Source organism: Pan paniscus, chromosome 16, assembly GCF_029289425.2.
Source record: "Pan paniscus chromosome 16, NHGRI_mPanPan1-v2.0_pri, whole genome shotgun sequence".
Taxonomy (NCBI): Eukaryota; Metazoa; Chordata; class Mammalia; order Primates; family Hominidae; genus Pan; species Pan paniscus.
Window position 1 is genome coordinate 70063357 of NC_073265.2, and position 22755 is coordinate 70086111.

The following is a 22755-nucleotide window of genomic DNA, read 5'->3' on the forward strand; positions in this document are numbered from 1 at the left end:
AGGCAAAGAGTGGGCAGAAAAGTGGGACCTCATTATTCTTGGGGGAATTAATCTTTGACTTGAACCTTACAAAGTATAGTAAGAATTTGTCTGTTGATTAGAAAGGGCATTTTAGGCAAAGGGCAATCAGATAACCTGGTACATTAAAGGAGCTATGAGTGGCTCAGGGTGGCCGGGGTGTAAGGATGAAGCTGAATGTGGACAGAGATGGGGCTCTGGCATGAAAGATGTCCAGAGAAGTCTTATTAGGTAAGGTTGGAAAGGTTCCTGTGACACTTCATGGCACCAGTTTAACGAACCTGGCCAGAACTGCCTGCGGGAATTGTGCACAGCAACCTGTGATTGTCAGAAATTGAGAAGTGGAGGTGACTGCAGATCATTATAGATGATTATAAATAGAGTACAATGTGTATTTGAATATAATCTGGGATCATGATATCTTTGGTGTAGACAAAACCTCCATCGCTATTCGATGCCACAGGGAGCACCTACAGTGTCCCGGTGCTTTGCCAGGCATGAGCAGTGCTGGCGTGTGGAGGGTAGGGAGAGTGCAGGGAGGACAGAGGCGTGCAGGGTCCAGCTGCTCCTGGGGTGCTTATGGTCTAAGGGGATAGAGAGATGTGTACACAAGACAAGCAGCAGTCACACTGTTCACCAACATCCAGTCCCTCTTTTTTTCTGGGCACAAGGGAGGATAATGCATTCCACACTTTCGATGTTAGTTGTGGTCAAGTGTCTTGTCTTAGTCAATGAAATATGAACAAAAGTTGTGTGTGATTTCTAGAAGAAATGTACAAAAACTAACACACGGTTCTTTAGCTCCTCTTTCCTCTGCTGCAGTGACCGGCAATGGCCTGGATGGAGGGGCCAGCTTGGGTACTTAGGTGCCCATAACAGCCCAGGGTCCTCCACACACCCACGGTGGACCTGGGAACTAGATGAGAAAGAAGTCCTGCAGCTTCGGGTTCTTTATTACCACAGCAGAGTATAACCCATCCTCACTAGGAAGCAATGCCAGGCCATCTCCACTGTGTTTTAGGCCACTGTGTAGAAAGGAAATGCTCCTTCATTAATTAATTCATTACACAAACATTTGGGTCTGTGCTCTAAGCACTGTGTGAAACCAGCCTGGTTCTAAGACTTTTGGAGGAATGAGCAATAACTAGGAGTTGGAGTGGTCAAGGGAGGTATTTTATTACTTTTTAAAAAAGAATGTACATGGTGCATGTGTATATACATATTACACATTTTTCCATTATATAAGCCATATAACCGTGTATTTCCTTATCACTTGGAAAGTACAGAAATGAAAAAGAAAAACCCATAATCCTACTACTGAAGATAGACACTATAGGCATTTTGATGAATATTTTTCTAGTGTTATTACTGTATATTTTTTACATAACGTTGATAGAATTTTACCTTATACGTAACACATCTTAAAGTTTATTCATAAGCATTTTCAGTTTTCAAAGTCATCTTTTTAATTGCTATAAAATAACATCAAATTTTTCTAAATTTTTACTATTAACATTTAAAATGACCGTTTTATATGTTTTTTCCCAAGTTTTGCTGATTTTCCATAGAATGATTTCTAGAAGTATAAGTAAACAAGAAAATGGCCTGCAAAGATTTATTCAAATTAACAGTCTCACTAATTGTGTACAACAGTGTTATTTACACTGATATTTGATATTACTATAACTTAAAAAATCATTTTAACAGGTGAAAATTCATAGCTAATAGGTTTGTATTTCTTTGATAACTAGAGAGGTTGAAAGCCATCCTATGTATTTGTTTACTAGTTATTTTTAGTTTTTGGAATTATGTATTCATATCATATACCTATTGATGGGGTATTCATATTTTTCTTATCAGTATGTCTGATCTCATTACATATTTGAAGTTTTCTCTCCCATTCTTCCCTTTCAGTTATTTTGAAAAATATGTAAAATATTTTCATGCAGTTCAATGTGTTGATCATTTACATATTGATTTATTTTTTAATGTACAATTCTAGAGTCTTCTAGAGGTTCTGTGTATTGATTTTTAAGTTCTTTGACCTGTCTCAAATTTACTTCAGTTCATAGTGCAAGGAGAAACTCTAACACACTTTTCCCTTCAATTTACTAACTTGCTATCCCAGGACAGCTTCATGGAACAGTCTTTCCTTTATCCGTTGATTTGTCCTGCCAGTAAAAGCTTATTTGATCCAGTTACCAGTGTGGAAGATGACAGGAATGAGATAAAGCTAGCACAGTGGGAATTCAGCCAGACATTTGATCTGACCATCTGGGCAAACTTCACAGATTCCATCTTAGCAGACCAGGCCTGGGTATGTCTCAGGTTTTGCAGGGATGTGGCCAGCTTAGGGGTGTTCTGCACTAAGGATTTAGCCAAGTGAGGATTAGCCCAGAGTGGCACACTGGGCTGCCAGCCGCCTTGTGAGCACGAGATCTAGGCAGTCCCTGCGCAGCACTGGTTAGGAGAGGAAATAGATGGCTCTTCCCTAGGGCCTCGTCTGTGTTTCTCTCAATGAGTTGAGGCCTGAAAGAGGCCACATTGGGACTCCCACTTGTGGCCCAGGCTAGGGAAGGCCTGGTTTGGAGAGAAGTCACAATTTTGAGAGTCATATATAGTTTCTTCTGCAAAATGAGAGCTTATGAAAGGTTTATTCACAAATAGTGTATGGAATAGAACTACCCTGCACAATCCTGTTACTGAGCATCTGCCCAAAGGAAAAGAAATCAATATATTAGTATCAAAGAGATACTTGCACTTATATTTTTATTACAGTATTATTGACAATAGCAAAGATATGGAATCAATCTAAGTGTCCATCAATGGATGAATGGATAAAGAAAATGTATATATATGCAATGGAATATTATTCAGCCACAAAAAATAATGAAATCCTGTCTTTTGCAGCAACATGGTAGTATAACCAGAGGTCTTCATCTTAAGTGAAATAAGCCCTGACTTGATCACAAATTTTGTAAAGAAATTTATTATTTTTTATTTTTTAGAGAGACAAGGTCTCTCTCTGCCACCCAGGCTGGAGTGCAGTAGCATGATCACAGCTCACTGTAGCCTCGAACTCCTGGGCTCAAGCAATCCTTCTGCCTCTCAGCCTCCTGAGTAGCTGGGACTACAGGCACATAACACCATGCCAGCTAATTTTATGTGTGTGTGTGTGTGTGTGTGTGTGTGTGTGTGTGTGTGTGTGTGTAGACAGGATCTCATCATCTTGCCCAGGTTAGTCTTGAACTCCTGGACTCAAGTGATCCTCCCATCTCAACCTCCAAAAGTGCTGGGTTACAGGCATGAGTCACTGCACCTGGCTGGAAATTTGTTAATAGTCTATGTTGAAGGGGTAGCTGAAATCACCTCACCATCCTCTGGGTTTCCAGAGCACCTCCATTCTTATAGCCCATGTGAGTCGTATGGTGGGGTGTGGTTCTATGTCCTTTCTCGTCCTCTGTCTGGGACTGCCGAGAGAGCAGGTCTCATGTCATTTATTTGTAGAGTCTCAGGGCCTATTGCAGGATCTGACAGAGTCAATGACTGCTACCTTTGCGGAATGAATGAATAAAATCATTAATGGCTGAATGTGGCTGGCTTTTCCACGTCTTCCCACAGCTGGGGTACTTAATATTGGCTGAGGCAACTACTTTTAAACTGTTGGTATTTCTCTTTAATAAAATCTTGGGAAAACCTTGACTTTCATGTCATTTTACTTTGGGACTTTTTCCAAAATCCAGGCTTTATTTTTCATCAAACACATGTCATGATCATGCTCTTAAGGGGTCTTTACAAACCATCATCATGCTCTTGAGGGAGTCTTTTGAAAACCTTACTTTAGATCAGAGTTAGAGAAGAAATTCACATTCTAATAGATTTGCAGGGTAATTGATATTCTCGCCATCTCTGTTCATATTTGAAATATTTCAGTACTCGATGTAGGGGCAAAAACATTGAGTTTACACCTTCTAATAACTTTCCAAAAACCTGTTATAAAGTAAAACTGTTGATTCAGAGGTTTGGGGATCTCTGGGGATACAGCTCAGCCTTGGGGCCCAGGGCCTACCGTAGCTGGGCTACACCTTCCTCTCCAGCTTCTTGTCCAGCTGCTTCTCCCTTTCGTTTTAGACTCTAGCAACATCCTAGGATTGTTATGGTCCTGTTGATGCAATGCTGCTTCTTGCCATCTTGCTGCTGTAAATGCTGCTTTCTCTGCTCAATCATCTAGCAAACTACCATTCATTCTTCCTGACCCTGCTGAGGCATCCCCTTCTCTGTGAAGAGTTCCCTCTCTCCTTCTCCAATGTATCAGTAAGCTATTGCTGTGTAATAAACCACCCCAAAGGCAGTGGCTTGAAACAACTGTGTATTATTGTCCTGTGGGTCAACCAGCTGGTTCTGCTGATCCGGACAGGCTTGGCTAATCTCAACTCTGTTTTGTATCTATCGGCAGAACAACTGGAGGCTGGCTGGTCTAGGATGGCCTCATTTATGTGTTTGGCATTGGCTAGCTCTCAATTCAGTGGATGAGGGTGACTGGACCATGCGTCTCTCATCACCCAGTAGACTAGCCTGGGTTTGTTCTCGAGGTGACTGATGCTGTTCTGTGAGAGAGAAGGAAAGCATGCATGGCCTCTGGAGGCCTGGATCTCAAAACCCAATGGCACACCAGCACTTCTGCTGCTTTCTTTTGGCTGAAGCCAGGTCAGTTCATGTTCAAGGGGAGGAGATTTAGACTCTACCTTTTAATGGGAGAAGCTGCATAGTTACATTGCAAAAGACAAGGATCTGAGGGGAGGAGAGAAGGATGAGTGGAATGGTTGATTGATTTTTGTGATCAATCCACCACACCCACCTTTGATAGAGGTACTTACTCTGTAGTACAATTGGCCTTCCATACTGTGGGTTCCATACCTATAGATTCAACCAATTGCAAACTGAAAATATTTGAAATATGTTTGCATCTGCACTGAACATGTACAGACTATTTTTCTTGTCCTTACAGGATAATAATACGGGATAACAACTATTGACAAAGCATTTACATTGTATTAGGTATTATAAGTAATCTAGAGATGATTTAAAGTATACAGGAGGATGTATGTACGTTATATGCAAATACTACACTCTTTTATATTAGGGACTTGAGCATCTGGAGAGTGTGGTATCTGAGGGAGTTCCTGGAACTAATCTGCAGATGCCAAGGGACAACTGTACTATTGTACTTGGAAGTACTCATGGGGTCATATTGCATTGTTTCTTTGAGTCCTAATTCTGCCAACATGGCCTGGTGCTTGCATTAATCAGCCTTCTAATCTCTGAGTAACAAGGCACAGTAACAAGGAGCAGTAACAAGGCACAGGGCTGGCACCTGAGAGTGGAGGTACCCAGGAGGCAGACACCATAAGGCGGGAAAGGGACATATGTACAGAATCATGGCTGCATGTCCTGAAGCCTGGCTTAAGCCATCAACGGCTGCTGGGCAGGGGCCAAAGCCCTGTTATCCCTTTTGCCCTTCCTGATGGCTCTGCCTCTGCCTTCAGCTGGGCGTGGGCAGGCCCCACCCACCGAGGCTCCAGCCCTTACCCACAGTGTCAGCAATGCAGCTTCCAGAGGATGTGCTCAGGCCCTGCCCACACACCCGGATGTTGACAGGGGCATGACTCCAGCGCCAGCTCTAATGGATGGTCTCATCGCTTTTAAAATAATGACCATGAGGCGTGGGCTGGCGAGAGCAGTGACATCACTTTCCTGCAATTCTGGGTCAGTTCCTGCTGCTTTTCTCTGTATGTTTGAATGACTGAAATAAATCTATTGGTTGGATATATTTCCTGGAAGACTTCTGACATGTTCACATGCCTATCTTGGAATGTGGTCAGGAGAGCAATGGCTTTGGACTTAGAGGCCCTGGGTTCAAGATTCTGCTACTAGCTTGCTGTATGAACTTGGACTAGCAACTTAACTTCTCCAGGCCTGTGTTTTCTCATTTGTACAATGATGGGAGGAATACCCTTGGTTTTGTAAAGGAATGGTGAGGACGAACTGGGATCTTTTGTCAGAGACACTGTCTTAGTCAGTTTGGGCTGCTATAACAAAGTTCCACAGATTAGGTGGCTTGTTAACAGCAGAAATATATTTCTCACAGTTCTGGAGGCTAGAAGTCCAAGCTCAGGATGCCAGCATGGTTGGGCTCTGGAGGGCTCCTAAACACCATTAGTCTTCATTCACGCTTCTCAGAGCCCTAAGGAAGAGAGTGATTGCTCAGCTCAATTGTGAACTGCTCCTGCCACTCTGTACTTCCTCGTGTAAAGAAACCAGACTTTACATTATGGGTGACCACTCCCGCAGAGTTGTACAGAACCTCCCTTGGGGCCACAGGATGGCCGGATTCTGTCCCCTCATATACAAGGAGGTTATTGGGACAGGATTTCTCCCTAGAACAAGAGTGTATATTTCAGAAAGCTATGGATGACTTCCCATGGTCATCAGATCACTAGGCAGGAATGCTATTCTCCTGATAGATGTGTGGAAAGTATTCAATTCAATTTTGACCCAAAGTTCTAGGCATTGGATTAAGAAATGCCAAACCCAAAACGTTTAACTTTAAAATTAAGAAAAAAATGAAAAAGAATCTTAGAAGCAGCAAAATATTATAATGGAAAGTTCCCTGGACGGGAAGACAAGGTGGTGAAGATGACAATGATGATGCTGATGGCCAGACACCGTGATGAGTATTTGCATTCATTATCTCCTTTAGACTCCCCAACAGCTCCATGCAGTTGGTTCTAGACCATCCAGATTATCTAGCTGAGAAAAAAAGGGTCTGAGAGAGGTTAAGCAACGGTTCCACAGACACATAGCTAATCTGTGGCGTGGAAGAGATCTGCTGTCTGAGCTCAAGTCTGTCTTGGGCTCCAGACCCACAGGTCTCTACTTTGCCTCTGACTCATTTTCCGTTGTGGGTAAATGGCTGTCTTTGGACTGCAATGATCCCATCTGGAATATAAATCAGATGGACCCTGTATTATTCTGTTCTCATGCTGCTAATAAAGACAAACCCGAGACTGGATAATTTCTAAAGAAAAGAGATTTAATGGACTCACAGTTCCACAGCTGGGGAGGCCTCACAATGATGGTGAAAGGCAAAGGAGAAGCAAAGGCACATGTTGCATGCCAGCAGGCAAGAGAGCTTGTGCAGGGGAACTCCCCTTTATAAAACCATCAGATCTTGCGATACTTATTCACTTTCAAGAGAACAGCACCGGAAAGACCTGCCCCCATGATTCAGTTACCTCCCACCAGGTCCCTTTCACAATGCATCGGAATTATGAGAGCTACAATTGAAGATGAGATTTGGGTGGGGACACAGGCAAACCATATCAGACCCCAAGATCTCTTTTCAGCTCTATACGCTGATCCCTGTGACTTGCATCTTGCAGAAGAAAACAATGGCTTTTCAGTGCCTTTTTTGTAAATAATATGGCTGCATAGTCAGAGAATATGGGAGACAGTGTCTCCTTTATTTTGAAGACATAATTGTGGTTTGGTGGAAAGAGCTCTGGACTAAGAGACAGAAGGCCTAGGTTTTACTTTTAGCTTCAATACCATGTGGCCATGTGACCGGAGGAACGTTGACTCTTCCGAACTTCAGTTTCTCTACCTGAGAAACAAGAAGCTTGGACTGGACTGGCTCTAGGCTATTGTCAGCTCTGACATCTGGGCAAGGATGCCAGGCGCCTCACCTACTGCTCCAGATGTCCCAGGAGAGGTTTCCATGCAGGATTTCAACTTGCTGAAAGCACGTGCATCTTTCCTAATGAATGACTGGGATTCCTTCACAGGTGAAAATCTCTAAACCTCTGGGAAAGTCTGTAATGTCACAGCAAACTCATCTTCTTTGTATGATAAAACCGGGGTCTTTCCTCTGGTTGATGATAATGGAAGACAGAGTTCTTGTCATAGTACTTGAACTAGGGGACAAGCAAAAGGGCCACATAGGAAAGGCTTTTGGTTGTTGCTTAATAAAAGCAACAATAAGGTTTTGGAAAGGCTTTAATTCATCGCTCATGTAGAAGGTAGCCGGGCCTGAATTTCTAGAAGATCCAAAGCTGGGAGCAAGTCACATGGCTGCACGGAGAACTACCATGGCCCCCCTGGAACTGCACGTTTTCCCCTTTGTGCATTTAGCTAGCACGAGAGGGCCCCAATTCCTGTATCAACACCTATCCTCCCACCAGGTCTCACAACCACATGAAAGCAGGAGAGGCGGATTTATGCCTTAACAGCCCCCAAAACAAGCTTTGTGCACTGATAAAATCAGTGGCTGGCTTAGAGATCACATCAGCCCTGGAGAAACTGCTTCATGATTTGACAAGGCTGCTAAAGGCTGTTTGCATTCTGTGAGTCAGGTCCGAAGCAAAAGGAATACACAGAAGAAGATGATTATGGGTGTTTTGAAAACCTGCCCCTTCCTGCCCGCCCGGGACAATATTTACAAAGCAGACATGCAAACAAGCAGACCTTCTTTTCAGGTTTCAATTGCCTACTGAGCCAGGCGGTTCCCGTGCTGGGGTGCTTGTCCAGCACTAAGTTAGGTGTTTAAAAAACGCATTTGCCAGCCAGCTGCCTGCCTTCCCTTTGGTGGTTACCGTGTGGTTAGGAAGCTCAGGAGTAGTGTTGTTCTTACCTGAGTAAGATACAGACTCTTTTTAAGGGAAAACATTCCCAAGGATGTCCACTGTTGACTTAAATTACCTTTATTATTATGTTATTTAAATATATACAAACATAAAACTAGGTATAAATTCCTCAGCTTATAGTTCTTACACATCTATAAATCTAAAACAAATTTACAAATGATATGCAAACAAAACTCTAACATGAATCAAATTTAAATTGTTTACATAAACTTGATATGCCAAATCTACCAATGTTGGGCTTCACAGGAAAAAGTTTTATCTCTCCATTTTGCATTTCACTTGTTTTGGTCTCAGCTTATTTAATTTTATGTATAAAGGACCATTGTTTGAGTCATCCTGTGTCACTTTTTCCCACTTTTTAACACTGAACTCATATTGGGCCATGAATTTATTATTTTATTAAGCTGGTTGCTTTAAAAGGAAATCTCCCAATACCTAACACTAAAAGAAATTTCAATTGCTGGTTAATGGAATATTCTACACTCTGTATTTATGTACTGGTAATGAATAATTGAACGCTGGTGAGGGCAAAGACAAGGTATGTAAAATGCGTTTGTGAGCAACCAGAATATCTTATAACACATTTTATTGGGGAGGCTGGCATGCCCATACCAACGTATGTCATGTGATGACTCAGTTCTTCTACCACTTAATTCTAATTACTGTGAAAACTTTCGAGGTGCCTAGGTATTGTTTGACCTTGACTTGGTCCAAGGTATTCACTAATGCAGATGGCGTTGAAATTGTGTGCAGCACTTCATTACAAGGGCTTATCCAGTTGATCTAGAAGAAAGGCTTGTATGACAGAGCCCTTGAGACTATGTCCATAGGAGTCTTTGGACCCCAGTTCTGAAAAATATTCTGGAGAGAAGCTCACGGTGAGCGCTCATAGAAGAAAAAGGTCTCCTTGCAATATGGGATGACCCAAGAGAATAATTTTCTTCCAGGAACCGGGAAAGAGGAAATGGGGATGAATTTGTCCATTTGATCATTTATTCACTAAATATGCGTGAAATCCCACCTGTTTTACATACCTAGCAGAGGGGATGGGGAAAGGGTCATGGTAAAATTAAGTATAATTGCTCCCCTGGACAGCTGATTGAGAGAGTTTGAAAAGCTCTTTGAAATTGCTTTCTGAACTAGATTATAAGCTCCAGAAGAAAAATAATCTCTAACCTTTGGAGTTATACCACACTTTATGCGTAGTGTTATCCTGTTTGATCATCTGCTCACTTTCCAGTTTTCTTTTCAAGTGACCTCCGTCTATTTCTGGGAATTAAATCCTAAGACGGATAAAAATTTGCCACTTTTAAGAATAGTCTTGAGGATGTGCTGGAGCCTTTAAGGTCCCTAGTTCCTCCAGAGGGTGTGTTAGATGAGATAATCATCTGCATGTCTAAGTTCTGCTGTGTTTAAGATAGAAGAGCCTCAGCTTACAACACAAAGCAACACAAGAAATAGTGCATGGAAGTCAATTGGTGATCAATGTCAAATCAGTGTCAGAAACAAAAAGTATTATGAGTTTGGGTGAGAGACTAAAATTGTGGGCTGGGCTTTCTTAAAACAGGTTTAAAGAAAAGGTGGGACTAGACGTAGGATAGGTGAGAAATAAATTGTAGACAGTAGGGAAAGGGGCATTTGAGGTTAAAGGAAGAGTAGAGACAAAGTATCTAGAGAGGATTTTTTTTTTTTTGAGACAGGGTCTCGTTCTGTCACCAAGGCTAGAGTGCAGTGGCACAATCATAGCTCACTGCAGCCTCAAACTCCTGGGCTCAAGTGATCCTCCTACTTCAGCCTCCTAAGTAGCTGGGACTACAGGTGCATGCCACTACGCCTGCTAATTAATTTGTATAGAAACAGAGTTTCACTATGCTGTCCAGGCTGGTCTCAAACCACTGGCCTCAAATGATCCTCCTGCCTTGGCCTCCCAAAGTGTTGGGATTACAGACATGAGCCACCACACCTGGCCTGAGGAGAGGATATTTGTAAGAATTAGAGGGAGGATAAGTCTGGAAAGACAGATTGGATCCAAATTTTGGAGGCCTTGGAGGCCAGAACAAGAGTGTGCATGGTACTGTAGTCAGTGGGAGCCACTGGATCAACTGTTGAGGAACAGTAAGACATCATAGCTAAAGGCTGTCTTAAAAACATTGAGTCATCAAAAGGTTAGCAGCCAGCACAGTGGCCTTCATTTAAAACCTTTTCTTTCCATTTCAATATTTCTGTCAGTGCTCTGCCATTGCATTGACATTTACAAAGATCTGTTTGTAGTAGGGGTAGTTTATAGGTTGCTGAGATTGTGTCCTGGTGTTTGTAGGCACCTGTGTGCTCTGTAGAGAGCATGTGTCAGGGAGCACCTGTGTGCTCCTGGACAGGGAGCACTTATCCGCAGGCTCCTGCTGACAACGTCCACTTGATCTTCCCTCTCTGTGTCTCCTCTCTCTACCCATTGCAGCCCCTTGCCAAGCTTCATTCTAAATATAATACTTAACCCAGGATTTGTGGGCAGTTTATAAAACTCTTTGACACTTGTGTCACTCTTAGTAACCCTTTGAAGTCAGGAGACTAGGCTAGGTATTTTTCTCTTTATAGATGAAGCTAAGGCTCAATAGGGAGAACTAAGTCATCCAAAATCACCATGGCCTGTTCAGTATCCGGCATGTTAGGAATGGTGAGTGGTGCATAGACGCTGACTGACAAGGAGGCAGACCTGATGCTGGGGATGGCCCACCTGCAGCCTTCCACTGCTGAGACCCTCACAGCTGTAAATGGAAGGTATTACATACAGCGCATCTGCCCCCCACTGCCCCCACTTAGGCAGCTGCATTCTTGAGCTGGGAATATAAACTGGCATCAACCACCCTCCATCCTAACTTCAGGTGGGCAGGCAGGGTTCTAGCAGCACCCATAGAGCTGACCCATGAGATTCGGAGCATCTACCTGTACCACACCTGTGAAAAATAACAAGCCAGGATACAGTGGCATCATCACAGATGAATAAATTATATGAAAAACAACAAACAAAACTTAGGACCATGAAAATGTTATGGAACAGAAAAGAAGGAAATAACTATAGCATGGAAAGGTAGAGAAAAAAACAACAGAAAAAAATTGCTATAGGAAATAGAAGTAGTTTGGGTAGCATCTGCTTTGAACTCTCCACAATAAAAAAAAAATTCAATTCTATGAAATAAGAGATAACAGGTTCAAGCGAAATAACATATGGGGAAGCCAAAAAAAAAAAAAAAAACCTGTAAAGAAGCCAACAATGGGCTAGGATGGTTTAAAGCAGAAACAGAAAAAATTAGAAAGTAGAACTGACTTTGCTAAAAATTGTCAGTGATTTAATTGATCAACACCATATGCTGTCCCAGAATTGCAGAGAAATAGAAAGAAATGCCAGTGATTGGGGACAAGATGATAAATATGAATGCTCGAGGATGAAGAAACAAGAGTAAGTTATTGATTTTTCTTACATTACCTACTTGTGGTCAGATGTGGGGATTTGCACAGTTTCATATAATGTCCGTGAAAATATCAATTATATTGAAAGATTTAAAAATGGGTACTATATTAAAGCCAGCAATTTCACTTCTGACACCTGATGTTAAAGACTTTATCAGGGAAGAGCACAGGAATGCCTCTACAATAATTTTTATTATAGTGATGTTTATAATAGTGAATAATTGGAAACCTCCCAAATGCCCAGCTATAGGGGAAAGGTTGAGTCAATTATTGTGTCTCCATATAATGTAATCATACGTAGCTATTTAAAATCTTGCAAAAGAATGTTTATTTGTATGGGAAAATGTTCATATTGTGAAGTCAGCATTTGAATCTATCTGAGACGGAGTGCTGCTATTAAATATTTCTTCAATCAACTAGAAGAAAATATAACAATTCAGTTTCTATAAAGTGTGAATTTCCTTTTATGGAATTGTTCTGGATGAAACTGATAGGTTAATTTCATGGTACTGCATAACAAATTGCCATACTTAAAACAACACCAAGTTGTTAGTTCACAGTCCTGTGGATAGGAAGCATGGTGCAGAGTGACAGGGTTCTCTACCCATGGTGTCACCAGGCTGAAAACAAGGTGTTGGCCAGGCTCAGGTCTTGTCTAGAGGCTATGGGGGAAAATCCGCTTCTGGGCCCTTTCTTGTGGTTTGCTGAATTCATTTCCTTAAGCTGGTAGGACTGAAGTCCATTTCCATGTTTGTTGTTAGCTGGGGGCTGCTGTAAGCACACCGAGGCCAGCTGTACTTCTTGCCATGTGTTCCCCTCTGTCTTCAAGCCAACAATTGTGCAGCAAATATTGTTTGTGCTTTGAGTATCTAGGTTCTCTTTCTGCAACCAGCCAGAGACTACTTTCTTCTTTTAAAGGGCCCGTGTGATTAAGTCAGACTCACCTGAATAATATCCGTATCTTAAAGTCAACTGATTTGGGACTTTAATTACATCTTCAAAATCTCTGTGCTGCAGTACCTACATTAGTGTTTGATTGGGTAACTGTGAGTAAGGTATGTGTGTATACCAGGTTCTGGGAATCTTGGTGGGGGAATCTTAAAATTCTGCCTGCCACACAATTGATAAATTGATTTTTTTCTTAACTAATAATATGGATGTGCAATATTGTGACATTATTGAGACCAGGCTTCATAAGATTTCATAAAGTCTTATGAAGCAGAAAAAGTCTTACAAATATAGCCTACAACTATGTCTCCCTTTTGATTTGAGTAAGATTTGATTGAGTAAGATTTAGACTCTCCTGAAGGACAACTTTCCATTTTCTTTTTTGAGTCACCTGTGTTTTTTTGTTTGTTTGTTTTTGAGACGGAGTCTCACTCTGTCACCCAGGCTGGAGTGCAGTGGCGCAATCTCAGCTCACTGCAAGCTCCGCCTTCCGGATTCATGCCATTCTCTTGCCTTAGCCTCCCGAGTAGCTGGGACTACAGGCGCCCTCCACTGCGGCCAGCTAATTTTTTGTATTTTTAGTAGAGATGGGCTTTCACCGTGGTCTTGATCTCCTGACCTCGTGATCCGCCCACCTCGGCCTCCCAAAGTGCTGGGATTACAGGCGTGAGCCACCATGCCCGGCCCACCTGTGTTCTTTAAACTTGTACTTAAAATGGCTCACTGACTTGGCTCCTTGAGAACTTGTCTGCTCCTTGTCTATTCATCTATCCACCCACTAGTCTCTCCATCTACCAAATCACCCACAGTATATCCATCCATGTTATCCATTCAACCATCCATCCATCCATCCATCCATCCATCCAACCAGCCACTCTCACATTCAGCCATCCATGTCCTCTTCCAACCATCTGGCTGTCCATCCAGCAATAAAATTACCATTTCCCCATCCATTCGCCTACTCAACCTTCTGTCCATTCATTTGCCTATCTATTTACCAACCTACCCATCACCCAGACATCATGCTTCTCATTGATTTAATAGACTACTTTGAACTGTAACTACATGCTGGGCCTTGTACTAGACACCAGGATACTAGGATAAAGCCTCTTCCCCCAACCTACTTACAGTCTAGTGGAGAAATGAGACAAAAAACTAAATAGAATTCAACATGAAAATTCCTATAATAGAAGAATGTCAGGTGGTTTAGGAGCCCAAAGTCGGGTAGGAAATCTGGAAATTGTGAAAAAAGGTATATAAACTGGCCCTTGGAGGATGACAGTTGTCCATTGCTGAATGAAATCCTGCAAGTTTTTACTGCATCCATCATGGAGCCTGGAGATTGCAAGTGTTCTCAATCTCTATGAGGGTAACATTTTTCCAGTGTGACTGATGTACTGTAGAAATTACAGAGCACAGTCCTGGAGGGCTGGATCAATGGCATTGATTTTGCTCTCCTCTGGACATGGTCAAGTGATAATGACAGGGAAGATTGAGACATGCCAGAGGCAGCCTTCCCAAACTGACAGTGATGAATATCTCATTTTAAACCACAGTTCCTGTGAGCCTGATTTATTTTATTTATTTATTTTGAGACAGAGTCTCACTCTCTTACCCAGGCTGAAGTGCAGTGGCATGATCTCAGCTCATTGCAACTTCTGCCTCCCGGAGTCAAACGATCCTCCTGTCTCAGCCTCCTGAGTAGCTGAGGCCACAGGTGCTTGCCACTAGGCCCGCCTAATGTTTTCTGTGTCTTCGTAGAGATGGGGTTTCACCATGTTGCCCAGGCTGGTCTTGAACTCCTGAGCTCAAGAAATCTGCCTGCCTCAGCCTCCCAAACTGTTGGGATTACAGGCATGAGCCACCACACCCAGCCCATAAGCCTGATTTAAACCTAGTCCACAAACACCTGGTTTTCTCTGGCATAATTTGACAGTTGCTTTGAGTGCCAGAGAATTTACGTCATTGTGTCTGGGAGCTCACACTCAGCATGGTTTTTGCTTCGACTCCACGTCCCGGTTTGTTGTTGTTTTTAGGGAGGGGCTTTCTCTGTATATTGCCCAGGCTGGAGGGCAGTGGCTATTCACAGGCACCAGCATCATAGCACACTACAGGGCTGAACTCCTGGGCTCAAGCAAACCTCCTGTCTCAGCCTCTCAAGTAGCTGGGATTACAGGCGCATGACACGGGGCTGGCTTGATGTCCTGTTTTAACCCGAGTTGTTTGTAGCCAGCTTTGGCAAACCTCTCATGAGCATATTCTGCAATGTTATAATTACCTGGGTGGTGGCCTGCATCTGGGGATCACTTAAATGCTTTCATCTTCATGTCCATCTAAGGATAATTTCAATGAGAAGCTTCTAGGTCATTTCCATAGACTCCTCTTCCCCTCTTGTTTGTATTACAAACTTGTGTAAAAGAAGAGGATTTTGGAGAGAGAGACTTGGATTCAAATCCTAGCTCCACCGTTAGTCATTTGCATGGCCTTGTATACCCTTGCTAAGCCTCAGATCTCTCACCTGTATAATGGGCCCAATAGTACCTGCTTGTGGGCCTGTTGTGAGGATTTTTGTCAAGCGTAGTAACACACTCAGGAAATGGGAGCTGCTTTTGTGGTTGCTGTTACTGCAGTGATTCCCAGGGACATTTGATATTTTAAATTACACTGGAAGAATTCTCATATTTTTTTCACAGGCAGAATTGGCTCATGGATCAGACTAACCAGATTTATAGTTAAACATGTTTATAAAAAACATGAAGTCATGTTTTTTTAAATGCAGCAGGAAAGCAAATCATTAGGTCTAATTTGTTAGGCTGAGAAAACACTGGAATGAAAGTGCTGTTAACAAACACTTAGCATAGGCTGGGCAATAATCACATGTACTTTAGCTTGAAAGGTTTGTGTGCCCTGTTGGAAGGGGTTGGGTCAGAGGCCTATGATGGCTTCATTGAAAATGCAGAGTTGGACATAGCCATCCCTACACCAGCATCACGCTGAAATTAAGGCGGATAGACTTCAAAAGAAATTTTGTGTTTTACATCACTGCCATGTTTTCCCTTTACAATGCATGATTAATTTTAATTTTTCTAATGCATTTGTTTTTGTCAATAAAGGCAGAAGATGAGGAATGAAAACAAGAGCTAATAGTAACTATCCCACTTGACCCAATGCTTCTGTGACCAGAAGCTGGTCACTTCTGGGTTGATAAAATGGGAGCAATAATAGCACCTCCTTCAAAAGGTTGTAGTGAGGGTTAAATGAGTTCATGCAGATGTACTTAGAACAGTGGTTGGGACATAGTCAATGTTCAGCAAGTGTTAGCTGCCATCCTCCTCCTCGTCATCATTTGTAATAGGAGCAGCAGTACTTTTTTTTTTTTTTTTTTTGACGGAGTCTCACTCTGTCACCCAGGTGGGAGTGCAGTGGCATGATCTCAGCTCACTGCAACCCCTGTCTCCTGGGTTCAAGCGATTCTCCTGCCTCAGCCTCCCAAGTAGCTGGGATTACAGGTGCTGCCACACCCAGCTGATTTTTGTATTTTTGATAGAGACAAGGTTTCACTATGTTGGCCAGGCTGGTCTCGAATTCCTGTCCTCAGGTGATCCACCTGCGTTGGCCTCCCAAAATGCTGGGATTACAGGTGTGAGCCACCACACCCGGCCGGAGCAGCAGTACTGTCTTAAGAGTAGGAACCTGAAGCACTCTAAAGGTGAAATAATTTCCTCAAGGTCCAATGGCAAGTGGAACAGTCCAAATTTGAATTCGGGCAGATGATTTCAGAGCCAGCAGTCTGAATTATGCTTTTCAAAATGATTTTGATGTTGTACAAGTAAGACTTAATATTTATATCAATTACTGCTATCTTTCTAAAAGGCAAATTTGATCATTTTTCTCTCACTTAAAATCCACTAGCCCCTGGGCTTCTCAAGGGTGGAAGAGATGTTTCATTCACTGAAGTAGTTCTAATACCTGGCTCCATACCTGTAGCAGCAAAGGTTTATTGATCAAAGCTGAGACACCCTCTCCCATCCATAAAAGGATAAAGTCCAAACTCTTCGGCTTTTTTTTTTTTTTTTTTTTTTTTTGAGACAGAGTCTCCCTCTGTTGCCCAGGCTGGAGTGCAGTGGTGCAATCAGCTCACTGCAAGCTCCACCTCTTGGGTTCACGCCATTCTCCTGCCTCAGCCTCCCCAGTAGCTGGGACTACAGGTGCCCGCCACCACGCCTGGCTAATTTTTTTGTATTTTTAGTAGAGACGGGGTTTCACCACGTTAGCCAGGATGGTCTCGATCTCCTGACCTCGTGATCCACCCACCTCAGCCTCCCAAAGTGCTGGGATTACAGGTGTGAGCCACCGAGCCCGGCCTAAACTCTTTGGCTTGACACCAGAGCAACCCACGGCTTGGCCACCATCTCCAGCTCAGCCTGGTACCCAGCAGTTCTCTCTCTGCTCCAGCTAGGGCAGCACATTGGTCATTGCTTTCTTTGGCTTGAAAGATCCTCTTCAAGGTTCACATGTCGCTGACAATCTCCTACTCTTCCTTCAAGATCCAGCTCAATGTCACCCCCTCTTAGAATTCTTCTCCTGCATCTTCCCTATTCCCCAAACCTCAGGGTAGAACCTGTGGGTGCCTTGGAAGATTGCTCACTGAGGGTCTTCAGTTGGACCTCAGAGGATAGGTAGGCTTTGGGCCTGTGAAGAAGGGAAAGGTACCTTAGCCAGAGTAACAGCATGGGCAACACACAGACCTGGAGAATGAATGGCTATGACAGAGATTTCACTAATTCCTCCAAATCATTATTTTCTCCAGTGTGAGTTGTATTATTTCCTCCTCCCCATGCAGACTTAAATTCTAGGGGTGTGCTTTCTTTTTCTCTCCTTTTTTAAGAGATGGGAGTCTCACTTTCTTGGCCAGCTGGTCTCGAACTCCTGCCCTCAGTGATCCTCCCCTCTTGGCCTCCCAAAGTGCTGGGATTATAGACATGAGCCACTGGGCCAGCCCAACGGTTGCACTTTCAATACAGGCGGAGAGTGTCCCTACTGCTTTTCCTGATCCTTGAGAGGGTCTTTCAAAGGAGATCACAGTAGCAATTCACTTCTTTGGAAAAACCGGTCCAAGTAAGGAAAACCTGCCATATATACCCTGCATGTAAGACAGAGTAGAGAAGCCACTGGCCAGGATGCTGGGAGAACAGCATTCTTATCCTAACTCCGTCACTCACTAACTTTCAGACTAGAGGCAAATGCCTCAGCCTCTCTGAGATTAGGTTTCTTCATCTGTAAAATGGGTATCCTGTGGCCTGCCTGGCCCAATTCCCAGTGCTGTGGTGAAGACCAGATGAGCAACGCTCTGTCCCTATCTAGCTTTGAGACATTGGGAAAGGCATTTAATTACTATACCTTGAATTCTTTGGTCATGAAAACGAGGCCAAGAATACTTTCCAGATTGTTTGGCTATGAGGATTAGATGAAGTAACATATGGAAAATGCACAGTACAATGCCTGGTATATAGTAGATATTCAATGGATATTCTTTTCTTTTTTCCTTCCTTCCTTCCTCTCTCCCTTCCTACCTCCCTTCTTTCTTTCCTTCTTCTTTCCTTCCTTTCCTCCTTCCTTCCCTCCCTCATTCCTTCTCCTTTGTTTCTTAGTTATAAAAATAAGGAATTAGAATAAATATCCTCTCATTAAATAGTCTAACTCTGTGCCTTTTAAAAAAAATTAAATCATGTTTTATTAGTGAGATATTATTTGGAAACCCAAAGAAATATATTTTCCAAGTAGGAGGGAGAAGATCCAGCTTTTTTCTGCCCTGGGAGCTCCAGAAGTTTAAGGCAAAATGATAAACATGTCAGAATGACTTCTTTATTTCTATTTATAATCTTTGCCATACAGCTCGGTGGATGGTGAGGTGCTTTTTCCAGCATAGAAACTTTCCTTGGCCGAGGAAAGGCAAGAATAAATACTTTTCCTGGGATGAGTCCATTACCTGTGCCCTCTTTCCAATATTCCTCCAGATTGAAATTTATGCTTAAAAATCCAAATGAGTTAAGAGAGACTGTGACTTTCTAAAGCAAACTCTTTTGCAATGCTATTTTGCTGTGAAAAGTCAGCGCTATTTTTCTTTTTTAAGTTGTGATGGCTGCATGTGGATTTCAGGGCAAAGTGGGTATATGGTAACCCTGAGGAATTGTGTCTGATCAAGACCACAGGAGAAACTTTCCCATCTCAGCAGGGCCTCTTAAGCCCTAAATGCTTCCCTTCTCTGCATCACCACTCAGTGGTGGCTGAGGCAGGCTAGGCTAGCTACCACTCACAGTTTTCCAGGGAGTGGAAAGCTCCGAAATCAAAGAAATGGGTCCTTGAGGGAGGCAGGAAAGTTGTCTGTCTGGATGTTTCCTCGGACGTCTGTCTGCTTCCTACTCCAGGGCCTCCTGCAGGCAGGTGTTTATGCTGATCATTAGGATCTTATTACCTCTCCTCTCCTTGCCTCATTTCTGCACCACCTGGGCCAGTCCGCCCACAAATAAGCCACACCTCCTGGCCCAGGTCAAGCTACTTGTCCTCTGGGAAGCCCTCCCTGATTACTCCAGATATCAGAATTTTCTTTCCTGGAATCTTTAAAAGATTGAATCATCTCCACTGAATGATCTCCTCCAACACTCTAACCTGACCCTGTCAGCTGGATTGAAACTCTTCTCGTATATGTTTGCATGAGGAAGGGTGGGGATGGGTCTCAGGACGGGCACTGGGAGAGAAGATAGAGGTCAAACGAGGGTGAGAGGACATTGTGTCCTTGTACCTGCACAGCTCCAAGCCCAGTAATGAGCACAAACCAGGTGAGCAATGAATACTTGTGATTAGGAACCTACAGTGCACCGTTACTCTAGGAGAGTAACTGCAAACAAAGCGGCAGACGGGGTTCTCGCTCCTCAGGCTTCAGCCCGGAGATCTTATTTATATGCCTGAACAGAGTAAAGGTAAGTCTATTATTATATTTTTATGTTTGTAATATACACTCTGCCTACTTCCAGAAAAGAGTGGAGTTGGCTGACAGTAAACAGTTTATAACAAGGCTATTTATATAGAAATAGAAACGGAAAGCCATGGTGAAGGAGGAAGGAGCTAAAATGACGATACCTTGGCTGATGTAATTATTATGATTATACACAGCGTGGAGCTGGGGATGCGGAAGGCTGTGGGACAGGCTGCCCTGGAACATGTAGTGTCTGTCATTTGAAGGAGAAGTGAGGAGAAAGTGGCTCAAATAATTGAATATTGCTTATAGGAGAATAGGATTTGCATAAATAATGTGTGAGTAGGCTGGGCATAGTGGCTCACACCTGTAGTCCCAGCACTACACTACTGAGAGGACGAGGTGGGTGGATAGCTTGAGCTCAGGAGTTCAAGACCAGTCTGAGCAACATGGCAAAACCCCATCTCTACAAAAACAACAACAACAAAAATTAGCCAGCCATGGTGGTGTGTGCCTGTAGTCCCAGCTACTCAGGAGGCTGAGGTGGGAGGATCACTTGAGTCCGGGAGGTAGAGGTTGTGGTGAGCAGTGATTGCATCACTGCACTCCAGCCTGAGTGACAGAGTGGGACCCTGTCTCAAAATAATAATAATAATAATATGTAAGTAGAAGCAGAGAGGATTATGGGAACATTTGGGGGTATGTGGCTGACTGTGAGGATCCTGACAACTGCTGCAAAGATGAGCGAGAACCGCAATTTAGGAGGCTGCGGTGGCAAATTGTGGCTTTATTCTTGGATGATTGTGTTTGGTGCTTCTGGGTCAATTTTCAGACAATATTTAATTTTTCAGTGAGATCTATGACTTGCTTAAATGCACCACTTCTTGTAAAAATTATATGATCAGAGCATATACATTTCCATTTTGGCAATAGGTTGTTGGTCAGTTAATGTAAAAGGTTTCAGTGTTTCTTAATTATTTAACCTCTCTGGGCATTCGTCATCTTATTTGTATGATGTGGATAATAGCATTTTCCCTATTTTACGTGGTTGTTGAGAGGATCTGATGGAATGACTAGTTGAAAGTGTTTGTAAAAGTCAGGATAAGTAAAGCAGTGCTGCAGGAACAAACAACCCCCAAATTTCAGCAGCTTACTACAAAAAAATATGTATTTCTCACTCATGTTCATGTCCAATGTGTGTTAGCAAGGAGATGCTGTCTCTCACAGTCATGCAAGACCCCTTGCTGGGGAAGCTGCACCTCCATATATGCTTCCACCATCACCAGGGCAGAGGAGAGGGAGCATGGTGGATCATACACTGGCTCTTAAGACTTCACTTGTGTGACATATGTCACTTCTACTCATGTATCATCGGCCAAACCAAATCACATGGCCATAGTCTCACTTGAAAAGGGGCAGGAGAAGTGCAAACTTATCATGGGCCCAAAGGAGAAGAGAATCAGAGTATTTCTGAACAGTTTTAATTTTGGCACAGACTTGAAAGTACTTAGAATTTGCTCCAAAAATATATGAATATTTTCATTCTCCAAGCAGCTGTATTTGTATCACAATGGAAGTCCTGAACTCTAAGCTGCAGGGAGCATTACTGATGTCAGAATAGCTCATCAATTTCAACAGGTCAACTCCACGATGTAGCAGTGGTCCAAACTGAAGCCAGTGCACCACTTACTAGCTACTGCAGACAGACTGGAGAAGTTCACCTCGTGCCATCTCCCACTGATTGTTGGTGGCTTCTGGAAGATTTGTGTAAAGGATTGGTTCTGGGGCTTGTAGAGAAAGAGTTGTAATTGATTAATAATGTCTAACATGGAAACAAGAAGTGGGGAGTGGAAGCCATTGCCAGGCTTTTGTCAACCTTAATCAATCGCATCGCTTAGAGGGCTTCACAGTAGCTGTTGAAAGGATTTGCCTACAGAGATCCATCCTGGGGAGTGGCTTCCAAACTCCTCTCTTCCCAGTGTGCATTACAGGGCCAGTCCACAGCTTACAAAGGACCAGGTTATCTCTGCATTGTCCCAGGTTCAGCCCAGCCTGGGCATCTTCAGTCTTCTTTGGCTGTACCAGGTAACACATCTTTCTAGAGACCCTGAGAGAATGCCATTTTCTGAGTTTCCACAGGCTAGCCAGAAAGGCTGTTAAATAACTCACCCAGCTAGTTCTTTCCAAAAATACCCAGTCCTATTTTTAAAATGGAGGATTATATAATTCTTCAACTGGCCTCACTCATTTCCCTTTTTGCATAGATGCCATGCCTGTCAGAGTGTGGTTAGGAGCTCAGGAAGCCATGGAGAGGCACAGGATTTGAAATCTGCAGTCTCATGAGACAGGAAGTTGATTCCACTCACGGCAGGGTTGGGTCCTGTCTAGTGGATGGTCACTCTTAGAGATGGTTCCAGATGTCTTGCTGGGTTCGGCTTGCTTATGTTTGCTTTAATCAGGATGCCAGTACTGTGGTTCAGAAGTTGCTTTTCATCTGGGATCTTTGTCATATCCATTAATGTCTTGATCATGACAAGATGTGACCTGGAATGGGAACATTGGTACAATTCCTCAAATTTATGTTCACCAAGACCAATGACAGCACACCCTGTATATTCCCCCTTTACCCTCTACAGCATTCATAAA

General features: G+C 43.1%; 1 protein-coding gene across 5 annotated transcripts in view; it reads left to right on the forward strand.

Moving 5' to 3' along the window:
- CEMIP (cell migration inducing hyaluronidase 1) overlaps window positions 1-22755 on the forward strand; it is a 172536-nt gene that overhangs the window by 17708 nt on the left and 132073 nt on the right. The window contains exon 1 of one of the 5 annotated variants that reach the window (XM_063596877.1): window positions 4474-12174. The exons of the other annotated variants lie outside the window; for them this stretch is intronic. The gene's annotated coding sequence lies outside the window, so the exon portion shown is untranslated. Of the gene's footprint in view, window positions 1-4473; window positions 12175-22755 lie in introns of those variants that run through there. 5 annotated transcript variants of the gene reach the window in all.